The 22,747-nt window shown below is 35.8% G+C and overlaps 1 protein-coding gene across 5 annotated transcripts in view; it reads right to left on the reverse strand.

Moving 5' to 3' along the window:
* Window positions 1-22,747, reverse strand: part of LOC139976873 (uncharacterized) — a 150,344-nt gene that overhangs the window by 109,485 nt on the left and 18,112 nt on the right. The gene's annotated exons all lie outside the window — the stretch shown is intronic.

Genomic DNA, 22,747 nt, shown 5'->3' on the forward strand with positions numbered 1-22,747 from the left:
TGGTTGTTTGATCTTCCAAGGAGCTGCATTAAAAAAGATATCACAATTTTTATAAAGATAAAATTGTATTCAATTTTGTTTTACAAATAACGAGACCAAATTAATCTAGTCGATACTGTAATTCAAAATATACAACACACCCAAACTTTTGTTGATGTAATTGTCTCTTCACAACGTGCACCACTCAGAGAAAGAGAAATCATACCAGCGAATATGAGGGTGGAAATATTCTTTGGAGAATCCTATGACAATGGTAGTAGACCCTGCAGCAAGTATGACTAAGAATATTGACAATTTGATTTTACTGGAAGTCTGAAAGGATTAAATATTGCTGGTTGTCTCTCATACAGTATGTTCAGAAAATTCCACTTTTCTGACAACATTTTCACTCACATTGCTAATGTATATATACTTAGTGCAATGCTCAGGCATGGGTGTACATGTCCTTAACCCCCCCCCCCCCCATATTTATTTAGTTGTTTGTTCGAAATTTCTAGCTCAATAAAGCAAAGGTAAGGTTGTATACAAACAGAAAAATGGAATACAAATGGAGGGGAAAAAAGATGGGTTGATTGCATTATTTGATATCTAAGCCTCCCCTTAGACCCCCTCCCCCAGGATGGTGATCCACCTGCATTGATGTGCCCACTTCCCAGGTCCGTTACTATGGCTACAGATCTGACAATGCTAACCTATACACTATATGTATGTATGTTTGTATTTTAGATCCTCCTGCAAGCCTCATTGGCTTATCAAAGCTGCAAGCTGACCGAATGTGAGTCTCTTACATTCATATTTAATTTCTTTTTATTTATATGATGTAGCTAATCTTCTTGTAAATGAGCATGTAAAAATGACTGGAAAATTATTTATTTTAAGCAAATTTGAAAAGCCCAAAGAAACTTTTGGGATAGAATGAGGATCCAATCAGGGAAGTTAGTGTTACAATAATACTTGATTTATAATTAAAGTAAACAAAAATTAAATTATTAAAGTATTCTTAACTGTCAAAAGTAGCAAAGTACCTCAAGAATGCCTTGAAAAAACAGGATGAGTCCTGTAAAAGGACCAGATGAGACATTTAATAAAGAAACCTAACTTTCGAAATTATTTTTCAGTTTCATTTACAAAGTTAATTACAATGATGTAAAAGGAAAAATATTTATCATTATATATCTTCCTTTTGCGGTAGGTTGTCCTTTATCCTTCATTAATTTTGATATTTTAATCTCTTTTATACTACTTGGTTGTATTATAATGCCTCAATCTTTGATTCTTCATCAAGATTAAAATGAGATTGTCAGACTTATATAGTGTCTTTAAGAAGAGCATATATGTCACCGTGAATTATCGTGGCAGTAATCAGTTCCGTGCATCTCCTGCTCAATGCATCTTCGGCTCCCTGCATCTCCTGCGCTATCCTCCACCACGTTCCTATAACGTGAGTTCACTTCTTACACACCTGGATGGGTTTCCTGTTTACTTCCAGATTAATTGACGTATTCAAGTAAATCCTCTTTTTCGTTTTGGCTTTTATCACTAGGAGTTTATTTTCACCACACACTTCATTTTTCACCCGACTGAATCCCGTTTCCTTCTCGCCGGACAGAATTCCAGAGCGGAGAAGAAGCTCTAGGTTGTTGACTCCACACACTGTTGTCATCTTCGCAGCAATCTTCGACTCAGACATGAAAACAAGTTGTCAGGCGGAGAGTGACATTAATGAACGGTGACTTTCTTTCTACGGATGACATTACTGAGTCAAACGAAAATCGTAAACAGTAACCGGGAGAAAGATGAGAGAAAAAAGCTCTCGATTGGCACAGATTGGTTTCTTCGTTTTACATTGGACTAATAAAGTATCTTGTCTCTGGCGAGAGGGTAATCGAAACCAATTTCTCACCTTTTCCAAGCACTTTAATCAACCACACTCAGGTTAAAAGCAGGACAAACTTATAAAGTAAGTCGTACAATATATGGTATAGAACTGGCTAAGTACTTTAAATTATGATAGATGAGGTTTTCAGGGGATTAATTTTCAAACTTATGGGCTTAGAGTGTGAGCTTGTACGTACAGTATCTCCGTCGAACCAATTTGCATTTTTCTTGAGTCTTTGAACCAGGAGTGTGTTTGTAACTATCATGTTTGATGTAATTGTGACCTACCTTTCTTTGACATTATGACATTTTGCCAATTCAAATGACATGTATGTCATCAGTGTGCGTGTATGTATGTATGTATGAACATTAGTGAGATGTTGATAAAACTGTCATATACCAGGTGTGGATCCAGAATTTTGAAATGGAGGGGGTGTTGTCTGAGGTCGTTGAAGTCTATTTATATGTAGGGATGGGGTATTGAGGTCCTCCCCCCCCCCCTCCACAGAATTGATTACTTTATTGTATATATTACACCTTCTGATATTATTCCAACAAAAACACAGCTCAATTTGGGAGAATGTATATTAACTTATTTGCAAAGGGATTAAATACTGTACAATCCCAGGTAGTTTGGCTATTGGTAAAGGATGACCTAGCTACCGTAGATAGCCTGTATGTTTGGTCATAGAGCGGTAAGTCTATAAGACCTTGCCAACTCTAGTTACATTCAGTACACATCAAATTCCTTTCTTATTTAAGCTTCAAGTTTTTCTCATCCCCTTAATTGACCTGAGAAGCTTGAGACAGACCAGAGGACTTAAGTCAATGCTGCCTTTCCACATATGACTGAAAGTGTACAATGTTTAAAACAACACCCCATCTGGTCATAGATAGAGAGATACCAGAAATGCTATGACAACTAAATTCTGAATGGCTACTGCTAGGTCCATATCAGCCAATATATGGAATATTGGTACCAACTTACTGATAAAATGGCCCCCTGCTCTACAGTATAGGTACCCTGTGTGTACCGACTATACTTTTGACCATTGTATCTTTCTACATACTATGAGAGTGTACATACAGTGTTAGATGCATGCATTCCACATCAATCATGTCTTGTAAACATCAATTTTTTTTCTCATCGGACTCTTAATTGACTTGAGAAGCTTGAGACAGACCAGAGAATTTTAGACGATGACGCCTTTTCAAATATGACTGAAAGTGTACAATGTTTAAAACAACACCCGATCTGGTCATAGATAGAGAGACCAGAAATGCTATGGCAACTAATTTCTAAATGGCTATTGCTAGGCCCATTCAGCCAATATGTGGAATATTGGTACAAACTTACTGATAAAATGACAACCTGCTCTACAGTAGGTACCCCTGTGTGTACACTATACTGTTGACCATTGAATCTTATTACATACTATGAGAGTGTACATACAGTGTTAGATGCATGCATTCCACATCAATCATGTCTTGTAAACATCAATTTTTTTTCTCATCAGACTCTTAATTGACTTGAGAAGCTTGAGACAGACCAGAGGGCTTTAGACATTGACACCTATTCACTTATGATTGAAAGTGAACAATGTTTAAAACAACACCCCATGTGGCCATAGATAGAGAGATACCAGAAATGCTATGACAACTAAATTCTAAATGGCTATTGCTAGGTCCATTGAGCCAGTATATTTTTTGCTGATAAATAATGCACCCTCTCCCAACCTCCCTAATGCAGGTGCCAGGATGTAACTAACTGTTTGGTTGAATCTAATTATCCTACATTTAAAAGAGTGTACACTTTTAGATATATGTACATATCAATCATACCAAAGGGATTTTTTCCCCCCTTCATCAAGTTCTATATTGACTTGAGATTTTGAAAGTGACCAGAGGACTAGAGAGGACACTTACAAGAACACCCATCTGCTCAAGTATATGAGAGACCAGAAATGCAATGGCCGATAAATTCGAAATAGCTTTAGCTTTAATAATACCTACACCTACATCTATAAATGCCAATATGGTTAATGGCATTATATATTGAATCATAAATCATATCCAGCTTGCTACAAGGATGTTTCATTTAAGACATGTTTCTTCATCTGCTTAATTGCCTTATTCATGCAGAGTTTGACAAAGACCAGAAAAATGTGCTTTTTTCAAAAGTGGCAATAACGTTTGAAACAATAACACCCATCTGCTTATCAATATGAGAGACCGAAAATGCTAAGGCCGGTAAATATGCTATTACTGATTTCTTGCTAGTTACATATCAATATCTGGTAATTAGTATTTAACTTCCCTTATCGCTGATAAGTCAGTAAGTTCATGCGTATAGTTTTGTGTTAATTTATCAGATAAATCTGGCTGAGACAAAATGCTATGCAAAGTGGAAAAATTGCTGTAAAATATTGCACAGATGTTATGCCATGTTGGTGCACAGTATAACCTTGGTAAACAGAGACAACATACAGTGCTTTCAAAACTGGCTGCTACACAAGCGTTTGAACACTAAATTATGAATCTTGATGCTGTACTATTAATATTAAGCCTTGTATTTTCCATTGCTATTTGATGTGTAGTGATTCAATACATCCATCCCAGATGAACCCAGCTGTGTTTAGTATTCTCATCCTCTTAATTTAAAGATTGACCTCTGAGAACTTCAGAAATTGCGTTTTACAGAATAATTGAAAATGCATATCCTTATGACATCCATGTCTGTGCTCATTATGAGTGATAGCCACTATCATAGAGTTTGCTAAAAATATACATATTGGCCAAAATCTATTCCAAATGTGGTAGAATTTTCTCATTACTTAGAAAATCAGAAATGACGCAACCCATTGCAAGATCATCTCCAACCTGGCTTCATCCAGCTTGAGAAAGACTAGAAAAATCCACCTGTGGGACAGTTTAGCAGTCGTGGCAAATTTTTATACTGAACTTAATACTTTTAATCATGCATCCATATTCCTTAATTAAGAACAAATTTATTCAACGTAGCCGCAGAAAGAAATAAAAATGAAATACACGTAATCAAGACAATTTTGATTTGTGAAACATGCCTTAAGGTGTTAATTTATCACAGAGTCAACTGTCAATCAAAATATAAAATAAAAATAAAAAAAATACGAGGGATCAAAATGACTCAAATGGATTTTAAAAGTACTTTCTAAAGTGAAAACTGTTTAAAATAATATTGCAAACTTAGCTAATTATCCTACAGTTTACAAATTCAATGCTGGTTTGATACTCAATTATTCTTTATTCTGCTTACTGTATCTCTGGTTATCTTCCTATTAAAGTATTTTATCAGACATGAAGTCATCAGCAAATAAATTAATTTACTAATAATCAAATTATACACTTGCCTTGTGCTCCCAAAAAGTTGACTAAAACTCATTCTTTCATCTGTTTGAAATTCATAATAATTTTTTCCTTTTCTTGGCTTCAATTCTTCCATTGTTTTTTATATTGTTTATTTTAGAGCCAAACAGAGATTAGCAAATACAGAACAGCAGAACATTAATATGTTCCTCACAAAACTATGTCAATATCATGAAATGGCTCCTTACAATCAATTAATCGTCTAAGTCTCCAATGAAAACTTCTTGGTCCATGGGGACGCAATGCATGACTGTAAATGGCAGAAGTATTGCCTATGTGCTGCCTCCCGATTACCTTGGATAGATCATTCCGTGAGGATTGTATCTGGTTACTACCGAAAGGGACAATTAATTGGTCACAAGTCGGCATCATTCTGGATGCAATTAATCTTTTTTTTTCTTTTCCTATATTGAATTGAGAATCCAACTTAATTACATGCTACAGTAATTTGCAATACGATCCTTTCAATGTACAGTAAGGGGCATTGATCTATGCCGCTCTGCTGAACGATTTTCTCGGTAATAACGCAAGCTTTTAGCCCACGTACACAGCAGAGTAAACAGATAATTACGGCGGGCGGTTTCACCTTTCCGTTTGCGGTATATTTGAGTTACGGGGCAACGTGCCACCTCCGGTAACCTCTATGTCATCCTCACTGTCGTGTCTCACTGAAAAAATCTAAGTTTGATGAGCAAAAGATGTAATTACAGTCATGAGCTCGGAGCTATGATGGAAATGAGTGTATATGAGTGTGTCAATACCAATGGTTTCATATCACAGTGCTAAAAGTACAAAACTATATAGTCCCCTTCCCATCAACGAATGGTCTCTTCAAACCCCCTTACATCCCCACCATCTCCCACCCCCCTCACAACTGCCCACTGTAGTGTACAATTACTTGCTGAAAGCCATTCATCTAGCCTCACTTGATCCTTTCAAATTACAGAATAATCCAATGGCATTGGATGTTAAGAATAAATGAAACGCAAGTAACAATCTTCCTTTATACAAATAACTTCTCAGACATTTAACTCTGAAATTGAGTCTAACATTCCCAATTTCGAAGTAAACATTAATTTTCCGATCAAGGCAGTTGTTCTCTTTGTATTGGAACCAAACTCAAATCGAGCTTCGGGAAGACCTTTGAAGGAGAAGAGTAAATCAACAGCCAGTTTTATCCCTCCAACCACCCTGAGACAGCCCCTTTCTTCTCCATCTTCAAAATCCATCTCAATCAAATGGGGGAGATTTTTGATGGACGACTTATTTACCAAAAAAATTCTGCTTTTTCACTTCCGAACAGAGTCAGGGATTTTGACCGCAAATCTTCCATGTTTGTAAATGGTTCACATAGGAGATGGAAAATGAGACAGTCGTGGGAATATTATATAGGATGTGATGATGTGGTGAATGGATAGTGAGGATCTGGTAACGCAACACATACGTATATATATATACTAGGCTACAACAGAATAGCACGATTGAGGAAGCTGCAGGTTGTATACTCTGATTATGTATCTAGTTGTGTTGGCAAAAATTTAAGAAAAAGAAAACTAAGGAATAATTAATATACGAATATTCCTGATACATATCAGGGAACATCTGTTATTTAGCAACAAGATCAAGAAAAGAAAAGTTAAGTCGTGCAACAAATTTGCATACAACATATTAGGTACTTATTACTCAGGGGCAAACTGGAGGAGTGTGAGTTGGGAATTTAAGCATACAACTGGCCTATACACATGTACCCAATAGGCCTTTGACACTGTATATTACAAAGTGCTAATATTTATTGATGACATTTTTGTAAATCTCACAATTATTATTTATCTGTGATTAACAGTAACAATTATAAGACTGAAAATGGAATCGTTAAGTACTACTGTAGCTGCTTAACTGTACTTATGGGAAAAGACCTATCCCTTCCCCACCCAAAAATTAAGTAAACTAAAAGTGTTAAGATAGCAGCAAGTTTATATGCAACTGATTGAACTAATTGATGGGAACTTAATTAGAATGTTAATTAACTTGCTGCATAATTAATCAGTCAATGCATGATAGCCGTGCAAAAGTACTCCAATGCAGCCTCTGTTTGTACGATAAGAGCAAACCTTTTGCTGGTTGTACCATATGCCTAATGGAATTGGTTTTGGTATAGTACATCCCCCTCAGGTTTTAATTTTTGATGGATTCAGATTATCCTGATGATCCAATACGGTGTCGCTATCCTTTCATTATCCTTACATATATGTAGCCAGTGATGCAATCTCCAATTGCTCAATACAACTTCTTTAAAAGGTGAAAAAAAAATTACTGCTAATTTAAGAAAATGCAAGATTGTGATGGAAGATATGATTCATCTGCTTGTAAAGATAAAAAAGGATTCTGTATAAAGCACTCCATATACAAAGAAATTATCCCCTCCTTAAAGTCCTCCTCCCTTTTCCCCTCCCCCCAATCCCCACTTCCTCTCCACATGGCCTGATTTTGACACACATGAATACTTACTATCTTACTACCAACTTACTACCTATTTCTGGTTAAGGTTATCGTTTATTATGGTCGATGATATCACTCAGGGGCATAGAAAACATTGTAGTGGTAAAGAGGATCTTTAGTCTACCCAACCCACACCCTCATCCCCTCCCACAACCCCCACCCCAAGCCCCATCTCCTCCCACTTCAACGACTTGGTAGAAAGTAACTAAGGAAAAGAAACCATCAAGATAGTACCAGAAATAAGTGAAAATTCTGCACACTTCTGAGGATTATCCAGTGAAGGGTTCTTTACCCCAGAGACACAAAAAAGAGGAAATTAATATGCATGAACTATTACACTACAGGGAAAGTGAGTAGAAACTCACTCCTTTCTGGACCTGCTGTGTAAGCACACAAATATTCTGCCTGGAGCTAGGTCATCACATAAAGTCATTTTCAAAAGGGCAGAACAAATCCTTTCCAAATTAAATATATGTATTCCAAGGTCTTGTCACTCTTCTACAGTAATATAAAGTAGAAGAAATATCTCTACAAATGCACTTTGGTGACCAATTCATCTCTAAAATTGAGTCTTTTGGAAAGAGGAAAGATCCAAAAGGAGCCGTTCCATCAAGATATCAGATCTCCAAACGTCACATTCCCTCTCCATTTGGTCGACAAACAGAATGTCACCAGATGAGTTATGTGATTATATCCCTCACTTCCTCGGGATGTTTCTGAAATTTTTTCTCTCTCAGAACTTAGCAACGAAATTGCAAAAAAAGGGTTTCTTTAAAAGTACCTTAGATGGGCCACACTGCTGGCAAAGAACGGGCACAGGAGAAATGAATTAAGTGCATTTTATAACTGTGCTTTTGGTTTGATATAAGAAACACAGTTACAAGTCAAGTTACTATTATTACTATAATTATTTATACCAGCCTGGAAGCGTATATTTTTTTCCCAGGACGAATGTGGGCATCGGCCAATCAAATCCCTGGATTCCAAACATGTGACGCTTTTTCAAAAAACATGTTCTGAATCTTTTTTCCTAGGTTTGACCCCAGATTATGAACGACAATCCTTCATTTTCACAGAAACTGGATCCCTAACCCATTTTCTAAACCCTAACTCTGATTTCAAACGAATTTGTAAATTCCTGAAAAATCTGCAACCCACGTTCGTCCTGGGAAAAAAAAAACGCAGCCTGGAAGGCAGATATTTTATGACGTTAATTAGCAGCTACATATATACATGTGTGAAAAGCCTTAACAGCTCATATGTCACTTAAACTTTCACAATGGATGGCTACATTATCTAATTTATAGGTTTAGCTCGTATGTAGTTTTTTTTAACAAGAGACCGTCTTTTGGAAGACCATTTCAGATGGGAAAAACTATGGATTTCTCCTGGATACAAAACTCGCCATATTCAGCCTCCACAGTTACCTTTGTGTATTGCTAATCTTATGCCACTGCCTATATCCACATGACCATTGCACTATGTTCTGCGCAAGTCTAGTGGTCTAGTGTTGTATATGGGATACATGAAAGGTGCAAATGTGATTTATATAATTGTAACCACAGAGAAAGGGTAGGGAAGGGGAACATGAGGGCTGAATTTTCGCACCCTTAATTAGCAAGGTTTCATACCCCAGAGTTAATTTACATTTTCATGGCAAGAACTTAAACTAGCAACAGATTATCAAATCTCTTACCACTTTGTGGATTATCTTCATCACTTAATTAAATATTCCTTATCGTTTGCAGGACATGGTGGTAGCGACAGGGGAGCAGAGGAGGCTGCCTTTTGCATCCTTATTTAGAGTAATTTATATTTATATCCATGGCAGTTACAGTAATAGAAACAGGCTATCAAATCTTGACCATCACATTAGGCCTAAATATTATCCTTAATTTTATCTTGTGTATCCTCCTCAGCTGTATATATGTGCAGTACAGTCTTCCACATACAATGCACGCATTCAGTTCAATGAACATCAAAATATTAAGAAATCCGACAGTTAGGTCCCCAGGGAGTACTGGCACAACTTTTTCAGTGCGTGACCAATTTTTTTTTTCCCCCTCGGTTTTGTTTTAATAAAGTCTATCTGGTAATGACTCATCGTACACTTCAAAAGAATCCTGGAGAAACCCAGAGGTGGAGAAAAAACAGCAAGCTGGGAACTCCTCCTTTCTTTATTTTATTAATTCTTATCATGCAAGATTAAACAACTCTTTATAAAACCTATCCCCACCAAGGAATACACCCCCCCCCCCCGTAACCAAACAGCTATTACAGGTCACGTTTTATTTCAGGTCAATTGACTTAAACACCAATCATACACCAAGGGGGATCCTCGCAGCAAGGCTAAACAGAAAATATAAATTCTCTTTCAAGATTGGTTTTTTACGACTTAAATTATGTACGAAGGAGAACGGAATATATATATCCTAGAGACGTCGGAAAGAAAAAAGAAACACACTAAATGTCTATGAGAGGGAAAATGGATAAAGAGTCAGTGTTCAGGATTCATTATCATCATGAAACCGTGAAACATGGTTAACCGGAACTAATGAATCTTGACGAGGTTCACCTGCTCACAGACGGAGAGATTAATTAGTAATGAACTTATAGGCAAAAATTGTGTTGCCAGCAGAAAATTTCAACATCACCTGTAACAAAAATGTTCAATTAACCTTGATATAGAGAGCTTGAATCATAATCAATTTGATCAATAATAAATAGTAAGGAACTGAATATAAGATATATAATCTGATATTTCAATTGCATAAAATTAAGTCCTTGTTTTATTGCAATTTATAAAGCAATTCTTACATTTATCTCTTGTGGTATGGGGGTGAGTCATACAGGGATGAGACTGAGCCGGGGAAAAAAAATCTGAAATTTATCGATCGCCGTCCTGGGGGAGGAATTTTTTTGTCAGGTGAGGAGGGCTTAGATGCAAAATGGTGGACTCTAGATGGAATCTATCACATCACGTAACTCGCCAAAAAAGTGTGGAATTTCTGCTTGTATAATTTATCCATTAGCTTTTTTGAACCAAAAAAAGGCTTTTTTGCTTGCTTTGTGCTACTTGATTCCACCACTGGTCAAATTCGGTGTTCCTTCCCTTCACAGTCCAGCATGTTCGGCAAAAAAAAAAAAAAAAAAAAATTAAATAAAAAAAATTAAATAAATAAAATAATAAAAAACGCGAATTACGAGAAAAAACGCGAAAATGAAAAAAAAAAAAATCGGAAATCCGCGGTTCATTACAACATTCACTTTTTTATCGCGCTGATCGCATAACAGTGGTTACGACGCAATAATGAAATCATGCCGAAGTAAAGAATCATGTGACATGACATTATCCAATGTCAGTGGTTCATGATTCATGTCATAATGTGAAAAATATGGTCTGTCAAATAATTATCCATGACTGATTGTATTATATGTTTTATATGTATTATATTATATGTGTATGTATTATATATGGTCAGAGATATAAGGCTTGAAGTTCCAGTCACTCCAAGTTCCCGAGTTCGAGTCACTCCAAGATTAATGTATGTCGTCCAGTTACAGAGTTGTTGACAACTGACAATTTATAATCATTCATGGTTAAATATGAATCTAAGAGACTGACTTCGGTCAGCTTGCAGCTTTGATAAACCAATGATGGCTTACTCGAGAGTTCCTGCTTGCAGGAGGATCATAGAAGTTATTTACTCATGTCACCCTGCATCTATTTGCTGAAAAGATGACCTTTTTGGAAAGAAAACCAGTCCATATGGCTTAAATGGGGATGAATGACCAACAGATAATGTTAATATACAACATTCAATATATTTTACTTAAAATATCGATCACAGGCTCAAACCCCAAAAATATCGTTAAAATAAGTTATGTATATTGGTTGTAGAAATTCATGGTTGGATAAAATAACAGTTTGTGTTCATAACCATGAAAAGATGCAAATATAGTTGTTATTCACTAAATTTATAGGACACCTTTCAAATAAAATCCCATTGTTGTATGAGGAGCAGATTTTTAAGGATGCCAAAGCAGAGAAATTCGAGGGGAATAAGTGCAGTGGGGAGAGGGTTGGGACGGCAAGAAAGAGTAACTAGAGAATTTAAGATAATGAGAGGGGCAAGGTTTTCAGCTGGCATGCTTCGTAAAGTTTCATAATTGAAGGTATGATAGACATAAATTTGGTTTAATATATCCATGCAACTGCATCGAAAAAGACTCAACGTCCTATTCAGGAATTCATCATCCAAGCAGATGACAAGACCTATTCTTTAAGCCTTAAAAACAGCCAACCGGACATTCAAAGATTGATACGTAGGCCTGGCTTTCACAAAACGTGAAAACTACTTGTACAAGTTTGTAAGTGGTGGTACAGTAATACAGACATGTTAGGGAACAGCAACATTGTCAAAACAATTAACTAATATTTACATAATCATATCTTGCCGTTAGTAAACTCTCTATGAAAAATGTCACATTCTGCAAATTACAACGGGTCACAAGGATACACATTAATTAATGCGCAGGAAGCTGAGGGGGAATCCGACTTTCCTTTAAATGAAAAATATATCACTAATTTATATGAAATTCATCGAATTATCTATAAGTTTTACGTTGAATATCTGCCGACAGAAAAATCAACATTGTCTTAGACACAATGAACTCAGCAATCTTAATTGTTCTATACATCTCTGTCCAAATGACCAGTATTACAAGAAAAGGAACATATTTAGCTCTGTTAATGCTTCAACGATCCTTAGGCTCCATCTGTTGCGCTTCCATTCCACTTTCCACCCTCCACCATTCACCCTCTACCCTCCTACCATGTGCAAGTCAGCGGTCTAATGAATTAATCAACCTTCCTAAAAACCTAAAAATTGTTACAAGAAATGTTTACACTCGTTTGTCCCGAAACACAAACACTGCGTTACGCACGCACATATAGCACGAGCATCATGAGGCTACTCATTAATTCTGAAATTTATATCAAAAAATTGCAACAACAAAAAAATCAGGTATATACATGTTTCCTTTTTTTATGAACGAATTTTTTTTTTATGAACGTCATTTTGCCCTTAATGACCTGTGAGTATAGAAATCTGAGTATCATGTTGCAGTACCACAAAAGATTGATGCTGGCAAAAAATACGCTTTTGGGAATTCTTCTTCGCGCTTGGACGGTGATATGTTTCGAATGAACTAAGACGTGATTTATGTAGTGGCATGGTCACCGAATACTGGTAGGTGTAATCATGCCACAGATGAAAATGGAAAAGCTGTAAATCATTAAATGACTGATGGAAATATTAAACACACAACCACACACATATCATCTCTTGATAAACCCACATGACCATCTGTTGAGGTACTGTATCTAGATGGTCATTATTGTGTGGTGAACGGTACTATGACTACTGTACATACCAGGCACAGCTAGCTGTGTGGACGTCAAAGCTTTGGCTGAGATGAATTTTGAAACCTTTCAAATTAATAACCAAACCGCAGCAGTTTTTCGTTAGTACCTCTCCTAGCTTCTAATAAATTGATACTTTTGAGTTTTCAGATTTCAGAATTTTCTTGTTTTTCATTTCTGTAATTATGATATGAGGACATGTTGCATTGAGGTGCTTTTATATATTGGAATTACAAACTAAGACAATGCTTATTCTAGTTTTTATTGTCTACTTATAATCCCCTTTCATCTATCTCATTGTGTTCAACGTGCTCATTAACCTGTCTGTATTCTGTACGTATTTTTGTCCCTTCTGTTACTGTAGCCTCTGAAGAAGATCCTGCTAGGATCGAAACGTCAGGCCAACTTACTTTTACACATTCTACTTTTTATTGTCAGCAATATCTCCGAGCCCAATAAGTTAAGATTGGCATACATATGTTTATTAAAGATCTCATACATCACTTGATATACTCAGTATGAACATGTATGGAAAATCAGATTCTGAATTTTACACCATCAATTTACAAACTGTGAGAAGATTTCCAATAAGAAGCAGGTCGAAAATGCAATAATCCGATTGGCATAAGTTACCAGTATTGTAATGAATTTAATTCAATCCTCAACATTTGGTCACCCTGACACTTTTCACTGTACAAAGTATTAATATTATTTATTATGCAACTAGTACTGCAGATAAGTGATAAATTTTCAACTTTAATTTTCAACTTTGTAGGTTCTTCTGAAATTTGATCCCATGAAGCTGATGACCCATATAGTACATCAATAAGGGGATTTTAACATTACTAAAAACATGAAAAATGAATTCAAATATAACCCTTCAGGTTTTATGTCACAATGTATTATAGCCTGCATGCTATACATGTTAAGGGAAATTCCCCTTGGTAAGAGGGCGAGTACAAATGGAATGCCCCTTCATATGCAAATGAGTACATAAGCCTCTATTATGTGTACTCAATAGAGCTTAAACTGTTTATACAGTACAGTAGACTGTATCAAATGTACCCTGATATTGAGTACTAAAACAAGTACAACCCTTTAGAATGAGTACCTAGTACCATAAGTGTACATGCAGGCAACTATATAGGTCCGGTATGCTAGAATCTGAATACAAATTACTGACTGAATACTAGACATGTCAGAAAATGATCAAGAACTCACAAAAAGTTGCATAAATATCGGTGTAAAATGTACATTTTGTACATATATCTACAAGTCAAATGAAAAATCGTAAAATGTACATAAAATGTAAATTTCAAGTCCTCAAGGTCATTGCCCAACAGCCTAGAATATATGTTTATCAAAGATCTAATACGTCACTTGATATACTCAGTATGAACATGTTTTTTTTAAAATAAGAATTCTAAATTTGCACCAATAAATTTACAAACTGTGAGAAGATTTCCAATCAGAAGCAGTGTTTAAAATGCGATAATTCGTCAAGATTTGCCATTAAAAAAATGACATGAAACTGTCGGTGAGTAAATATATCGCTATAAAATATTACTGGTCGATGAATAATTTTCAATTTTTTAGATGATCATGCTGTATATAGGAAATTTATTGTTTATAAATCTAGGCACCGTGACAGCTTCGTTGGTTTTCTGTTACAAATGTAATATCTCCGACAAATTCCCAACAGACTAAGAAATAGTACTGAGTTTTCTTCCTCCAATTTCAATTAAAGTTCCTTCTTTGACTTTGGAAGGCGTCAAATTTATTTACAAAGTATGCAAAACATTAATTAAGAACAATTAAGAAATGGTTGAGAGATGTCTTAAATTTCTTTGCTGGACTTTTGAAGTTGCAAAATACTGAAGCGTGCATGGGTTTAACCGATGCAAGACAAATTTGACAGCTCTACACTAGCACACATTTTGGGTGGTAGAATTATTCATGAGGAAGAGGTTTAGTTAGGTTGATAGGCCACCAATGATGGGAGTTCAGGTCCAAAGGATACCAGGTCACTATGGATTACAGGACAGTAAAAGTGTACGGATGTTGTGAGGAGACAGAGAGGTAAATTATATATAAAAAAATTGGGTAAATTGTGAAAAATTATATTAATAATGGGGTTGTTGAATCCAGGTCACACCCATGAAGGATGGTCTGGGCGTCCTAACCAAGATCAAAAATTTAATCTTCACTTGTGAAACGGTGCATTCTGGGGCATTATATAGGCTATAAATTAGGTCCATAATTAGGTCTTACTTGCAAGGTTGTGCTCATAATAATAATAATGTAGATTTATATAGCACTACTCCAGGAAACAAGTAACTACTCATGGTGCTTCACAAAGTGGAAAGCATCAACACTGAAATGCAGAACAGAAAAAAATGAGTCTTCAGTAAGCTCTTAAAAGTGGATAGATTAGAACAAAGTTTGAGATGGTCTGGTAACTGATTCCAAAGACTTGCGAAGTTTAGGGGTGCAGAGGTATGATTTGCTTGTCGAATGTAATGTGCGTTCAGGGAGGTAAGATGATAGAAAGTTAATTATAATTGACAGAACTATACATTTTTTTCCTTCATCATTATGACAATTTTAACACACTAACTGTACCAGAGCAGTACCATGCCTACCAAAGTCGGTCGTTTCTTGAACTGCAAGATCGTAAAGTAAAAATACATAATGCATATTATCTGTCACATGACCGTATACTGAACATTTGATTATACTGAACATTTGATTAATAGAAACAGTAGCCTGCTCCATCAGTAACAGTTTTATATTTCAAATCAATAAATTTGAGTAATGATGGATAATTTTTACAAGTTTTATGTTCTGACTATTAAAGCCTACTCTTTTTTTTAAAGTTTAATTTTATCATTTTCATTATAATGTGTATTGACTTGGTTATGACAACAGGGTCAGTACAAAATCATTTATGTCAGTGATCAATGCACACATTTTCAAGTCGTTTTGAATTTTATCACAGATATATATACTAGTAAGTTATGGATCATGAAATATTAATATATTTCTATTCCTCAGGAGGACAGGCACCAGGTAATATTCTCAAGTACAAAAGTGATTGATTATATACAAATTTATGGTAAACAAAAAGTTGAGAAAAATTTGTACAAATATTTTTCTATAAGGAGGGAAAATTATATAAGTCTTTTAAACACCTCCATATCTAGAGGTGACACTTATTAATGACCTCGATCTCGGGTACGTGTGTCCTGGACAGAGTCTGCTAGTGTTAGGAATTTGAGTTTTTAAGTTTCTGAAAGGTAAGTTTGCAGATCTGGAAGCCTAAATGAAAGCTGAGCAGTTGACTCAAACAAAAAAGACGGTTGAAAAAAATGTACAACAACAAAATTTTATTATTAAAACAAAAATTTGAAAAAAATTGTCTATAAGAAGGGAAATTTTATGTCTTTTAAACACCGCCATATTGAGTTGACACTTGATGAAGGATCTTTATCTCTGCACAGTTTCTAAACAGTAAACAGATCTGGAAGCCTAAACAAAGCACATCAGCTGACCCAAATAAAATTAAAAATTGATAAAGGACATAAACAAAATCAAATATAAAATAAACTAAAAATTGGATTTATACTCCAGAGTACTAACTTAATGCAAGAAAGAGCAAGCAGTTAGAGTTGACCCAAACAAAAAAAGAACATTGAAAAACATAATGTCAACATCAAAATAATACTTAAAAAAACAAATGGATTTATGTACCAGAGTGTTAAATTAATGCCAAACAATTAACTGAGCTTCGAATCCAGGGATAGACATGTACGCTGGAAGAACAAAGTTTTATTGTGAGTTACATGTAAACATTGAAATGGACATTGATATCAGAGATGGATCTAAATTTGTTCAGGCTATAGATGCAGTGAACCCCTGCAGTATTTAAAGTACCTTCAACAAGTCATGGATTACAGTACATAACATGCGCAGTCAGTTACCTACATATAAACTAATTCTCAAAACGCATTGAGCATGCGATGAGTACAAATCCATGAGGATGTGTATGAGTACATTACAATATATATGCTACAGTACCAACATCACACTCAGTACCGTATACACATACGTCAGATTTCTGTCAAATGTACTGTACCCAGTTGAAACATTAAGAGTCTTGATCTACTTTGGGTAGACATATCTCCTCCCTGCACCCCACCGACCCCCCTCCCACATCTCCCATCTGCATCCAAGTGAAAAATCCTTTTCTAGTTAATTAAATAAATAAAAAAACAACTTTGAGGTTATTAAAATGTCTTTGCCCTAAGTTATCCATACAATATACTATGTTTACTAAGTCTGTGACTCATTTTTACTGTTGTACAGTACAGTCATTCTAAATAGTGTTATTTTATATGAGACAAATAACATATGACCAGCAAAATTATTTCTTGAAAACGTAAACTCTCCATGTTGGATGATCAGTGGATAATGTATCCTGTGTCACATCGCAAAATGCTACACAAACACGTCCAAACTTGTATCATTTAATATTTTACATATATAAACCATGGGAACCATATTAATTTCTAATAGACAATATTCAGACCGTTTGCAACTGGTACACAAAATTTGAACACTAAATTATCCCCTATATATATATATTGATCGGTAAACCAGCAACTTTCCAAAGTGAGCCGATGAGTTATATGTAGGCCAATGTTTTTCACTTACGAGACCAGAAAAACACACGAAGGTTACCACTGTAGGTGTTTGCAATCAAGTAGTCCTGAGAGCAAGTGTAGGATATACCAGGCTAATCCAACAACTTAACAACGGATTGTGTTTATCTGATACGTACAGTGGTAATTTCTGATACTGGCCAGTTAATGACCCATATTGTAAAAAACCAGTTAACTTTAATTTAGCTGGTAGTTTTAAAATTTTATTCAAGCCCCTTGCTATTTACTAAATGATATATTTAAATATGGTCTTCTTCTAACACTTTTATTTGTCTAATGCTAGTTATATCAGTACTGGCCAGCAGACTACATGGTATTATAGCTAATATATTAAAATTAAAAACAGTATGTATGCTAGGCTTAAATCGATGCAATAAAATACTTATTTACCAAAAAAGAAATCCCCATTACAAATTTATGAAAATTTGTAAAAGTATATTCAAATGCAATGAAATTTGTTAATTTACTAACTGAATCAGTTTTTTAGTGTTTCTAATAAGATACAAAAATCTTTTCTGCCGTTGAAATCAAAATGTATTTGACAGACAAGTTCCCTTTAGAACTGAGGAGGAATATATTGCAATTCCATGGTGTGTGATTCTGATCAAAGTGTTTACCAACTAAATTTAGCATCCATAACAATTTGAAGAGGGCCACCAATGCTGCATAAATGAATGCCAAAAAGCCCCCAGTATGACATGGAAAACTAAGTAAAGCATCTAGTCAAACTTTCACAAACTTATGATCAACAGGAATTTAGTTTACATCTTTCCATGGAGGTAAAAACAGACCTCCATGAACTTTCAGACGTCATCAAACATGTCACCAAACATGTAACATTTCCGGGAACAAATTTAAATTACACCTTGAAAAGATCAAAGATGCAACGAATTGGATCTAATTCAATCACATCGGTGCCTAAATCACATGTATGGTCCTTTCCCCACTCATCAAGTGAAATCAAATTCCTGAAGCCATTAGCCACTCAAGCCAGGTAATTTGATTGGGCCAGGCGAGGCAATGCCAACTGAAACCTTCCACGTGGGATTCTCTTCCTAAATATGCACGCTGATATGCAAAACTGCCCTTTATTAGTAATTCGCTGAAAACACTCTGGGATTCATCGAGAGGGTAAACCCTTGGATATTCTGGTCGCAATACATCGATCTCGCCCGGGCAAACAATACTCCACAAAATCCTGAACCAAAACAAGCGGGATAGGTTTTTATCGAAAGAGAGTTTAGTTCCGTACGTTAATAAACTCGAAAGAGGAGAGTTTCATTTCTACTCCTGGGGAGATCGTGTGACTTAACTGTCCGAGCGGTCGAAGGTTCAAAAAGCTTCATTTAGCTCCGGTGAGAGTGATATTGAAGTAGAATATCGCACTCAATTCGTTCAAACGACATGGGAATGTACATGTATATATGTAACCGGTTGTACGGCGAACGAAATGAAAAAAAAAATATGTTATTTGCTTTTCAACTCCCTGGATTCTTTGTCAAGACGAAGAATGATTTAGCTCGTCTTTAGGGATTGGTTGTTTAAATCGGACTTTTGCTCAAGTGTCACGTTCGTGACTTTTACAAGATTTATTGGTAATACTGCACACATAAAGCCAGGCACTTGCAGAGCTAAAGATTTCCATGCAACCTTTCTGTTGGCAGCAAGTTATATTGTCATTAAACAGACATGCTGGGAGTGAAATATAGTTTGGTTCGTATGAAATAGAGAAGGACTGCCTGTATGTACTATTTAGTATAGATAAGCCTCAGTATTATAGGAATCATGTTAAACTGAAGCCACTGTGAATTAATTCCAGAACATGCGGCTACGATGAATCAATATATATGGAGATTATCGCTTTAGACCAACGGTGCCCATCATATGAAAACTGCAGTGCCTACTGTGTGACACTACACAGCATAAAAGATTACATCAAATGCAGCCTGCAGCCTGGCTGCAGGATGCTTCAGCCTGGCTGCAGGATGCTTCAGCCTGGCTGCAGGATGCTTCAGCCTGGCTGCAGGATGCTTCAGCCAGGCTGCAGGATGATTCAGCCAGGCTGCAGGATGATTCAGCCTGGCTGCAGGATGCTTCAGCCTGGCTACAGGATGCTTCAGCCTGGCTGCAGGATGCTTCAGCCTGGCTGCAGCCCCCTTAGCATATCATCCCACTTTTAACAGAGTGCCTACTTTTTACATAACTTTAGCAATTTTTACCAACTCACATAAGTGATAGGATATACACTACCTGACAATTTTACAAAGTGATGACTCAATTTAAAGGGTCCTACTAGTTACTGGTTTTATTACATGCACCCACAAAAGTATGCCTGTGAATCAATTTTACCAGCCCGGGAATAAATTATCACAGGAAGAGCAAAATGCTTCTACTTTCAAAATTGGCAAATTGCTTTAGATAGTAAAGATATGTAGCAGTTACTATATATACACAGGAACAATAATATCTCATAAGAAAAGAAAGTTCAGCTTTTATAATGAATTACACAAATTTTGAACCCTCAATTTTTTTCCTGTACAATGCAAGTGCATATGTACCACACTATAGTTCTTGACATTTGTACATGTATCAGGAACTTCAAATACCACCATCAGATTCTGGATTGGGTGTTGGAATCATTTCTTAATTTTAATGCTTTTAATTTTACTTTAATATCAGCGAAACTCTTTTTTTCGTCATTAATAGATATGAATTCTATGTTGAACCTTTGGATGATATTTTTTAATTTGAATTTCTAAACATGATGAGTTTAAATATCTGAAAGTATTGTAAAGATACCATCTGGAGGTGCGTTGGAAAACATTATTTTAAAACTTCCCTTCATGAATAAACATGATTTAACAACAAAGATCAATGCTACTGTGATCATTCTGTTAAATGCCCTGTAAACATTTAATGTTTCTTTGAATGTTGGCGCCAAAGAACAGTTTTCCACCACATCCGAGAATATCAATACTTCTTAGATCTGCCCTTTGTAAACTGTATCTCTCAAAGTTTTGCAAAGCTATTTTGTTAAGGATAAAAAAATCCATTAGGAGTTCATGTGAGCTCTGCATAATGCCAGCAGTGTAAGCTAATGTTGTATAAAGAATCTCAAATATTGACTGGTAAAGATAGAAAAAAAAAAGTATCGATAGCCTACCCTTACTAAGTAATTTTCAGTTTCTTCAGGAGTAACGACCTGTAAGTGTTTGCACTCTGTGTTAAGTTTATAAACGTGAATTATTCTTTAATGGAAAGTTGAGAACCTCCCAAGAATTGGCTAGAGGATGGATTTAATTCCTAGTATGATTCATTACAAACATAGCTAACTTCTTACAGAGGCTCTGTGGCTCCATGATCAGATTTAAGATTGCTACTACGGTTTCTTCTAGCTGCTTTGCGATGGCTACATACACTGCCTATTAACTGCAGGGTATTTTTTTGCATTGATTTCGGTGAATCACTGTTACTATGGTGATAATGATATCCCATTACGATCAAGTATAATGTAGCTAGTATGGTTACATAGACATAAATGTATGTATCTTTTCACATAATAATACAAAAAGTCTAAACTTTTGGGAAAGAAATTCAATGGCTATCGGCATATTGTGTATCTACTTCGTGAAAAAGTGATTGTTTGTATGTTTTTTCAGAATAGAGTTTGAAAGTGACCAATAATTAGCAAAGCTATCTACAGTTGGATGATTTTCAACTCCGAAAAAAAGAAATTCCAATCGTATAATCAGGTGACATCATCTTTTCAAAATAGAGAAATTAAAGTTTTCTAACGATGGTACACCACTGACGAAAGTAATTACAATAACAGATAGAATCCTGACATTTGAAAAACGAACTTTTGTAATCGAGGACCGGATACATGTCGGATATATCTATCTATATATCGATTATCGGCTCGCTTTCACTCGCACGCGTGATCTGCTGCCATTACTATTGGAGGGTTAGTTTTAACCTGACGTGCAAAGTTTTTATCTCGGTCTTATTTTTCTCCATTACACCATCCGAGCTGACCGTTTTCACACCGTTTCTTAACGAGAGACGTGGGCTGCATGAAATCTCGGCGACAGGTGACCTGCGGAAGGGGTCTTTTTTACAACATCTGAGTGGCCTCTTGAAAACTGTCTAAAGCGCAGCTTTGCATGTTATACTAATCAACGGAGGACTCGACTCACGAGAAAGAGGCCAAAGGGAGCCTGAGAAGTGAAACGATTTGCAAGTTTTGAGACTAATATAAGCGGAAAGGAAACGGTTTTGCATTTTCGGGTGAGTCTCAGGAGGAGTGTTTTTAAAACTGACGATTTAAAGGGATACGACATCAGACAATAAGATGCATTGAAGGAATACCTTAAGGCTGTAGAACTAAAGGGATATATTAAGTTAATACACATTTACAGGATAACTTATGGTATGAAGTACATCTACAAGGGACATGGTGCAAAAATAGATGCACTTGAAGGGATAACTTGAGATAGAACTAAAGGGATATATTTAAGGTAACACAAGTACATCAGGGGATATCTTATGGTATACAATGAACCTACAAGGGATATGTTGAGCTACTCATTGCACTTGAAGGGATACACTGAGGTAGAACTAAAGGGATATACTGAGGTAACACAAGCACTTCAGGGGATATCTTATGGTATACAGTACACCTACAAGGGATATGTTGAGGTAATCAATGCTCTTGAAGGGATACACTGAGGTAGAACCAATGGGATATATTGAGGTAATTCACATGCACATCAGGGGAGATGTAACGCTATGAAGTGCAGATCTATCAACAGGTATATGT

The sequence above is a fragment of the Apostichopus japonicus genome, chromosome 12 (assembly GCF_037975245.1).
Source record: "Apostichopus japonicus isolate 1M-3 chromosome 12, ASM3797524v1, whole genome shotgun sequence".
Taxonomy (NCBI): Eukaryota; Metazoa; Echinodermata; class Holothuroidea; order Aspidochirotida; family Stichopodidae; genus Apostichopus; species Apostichopus japonicus.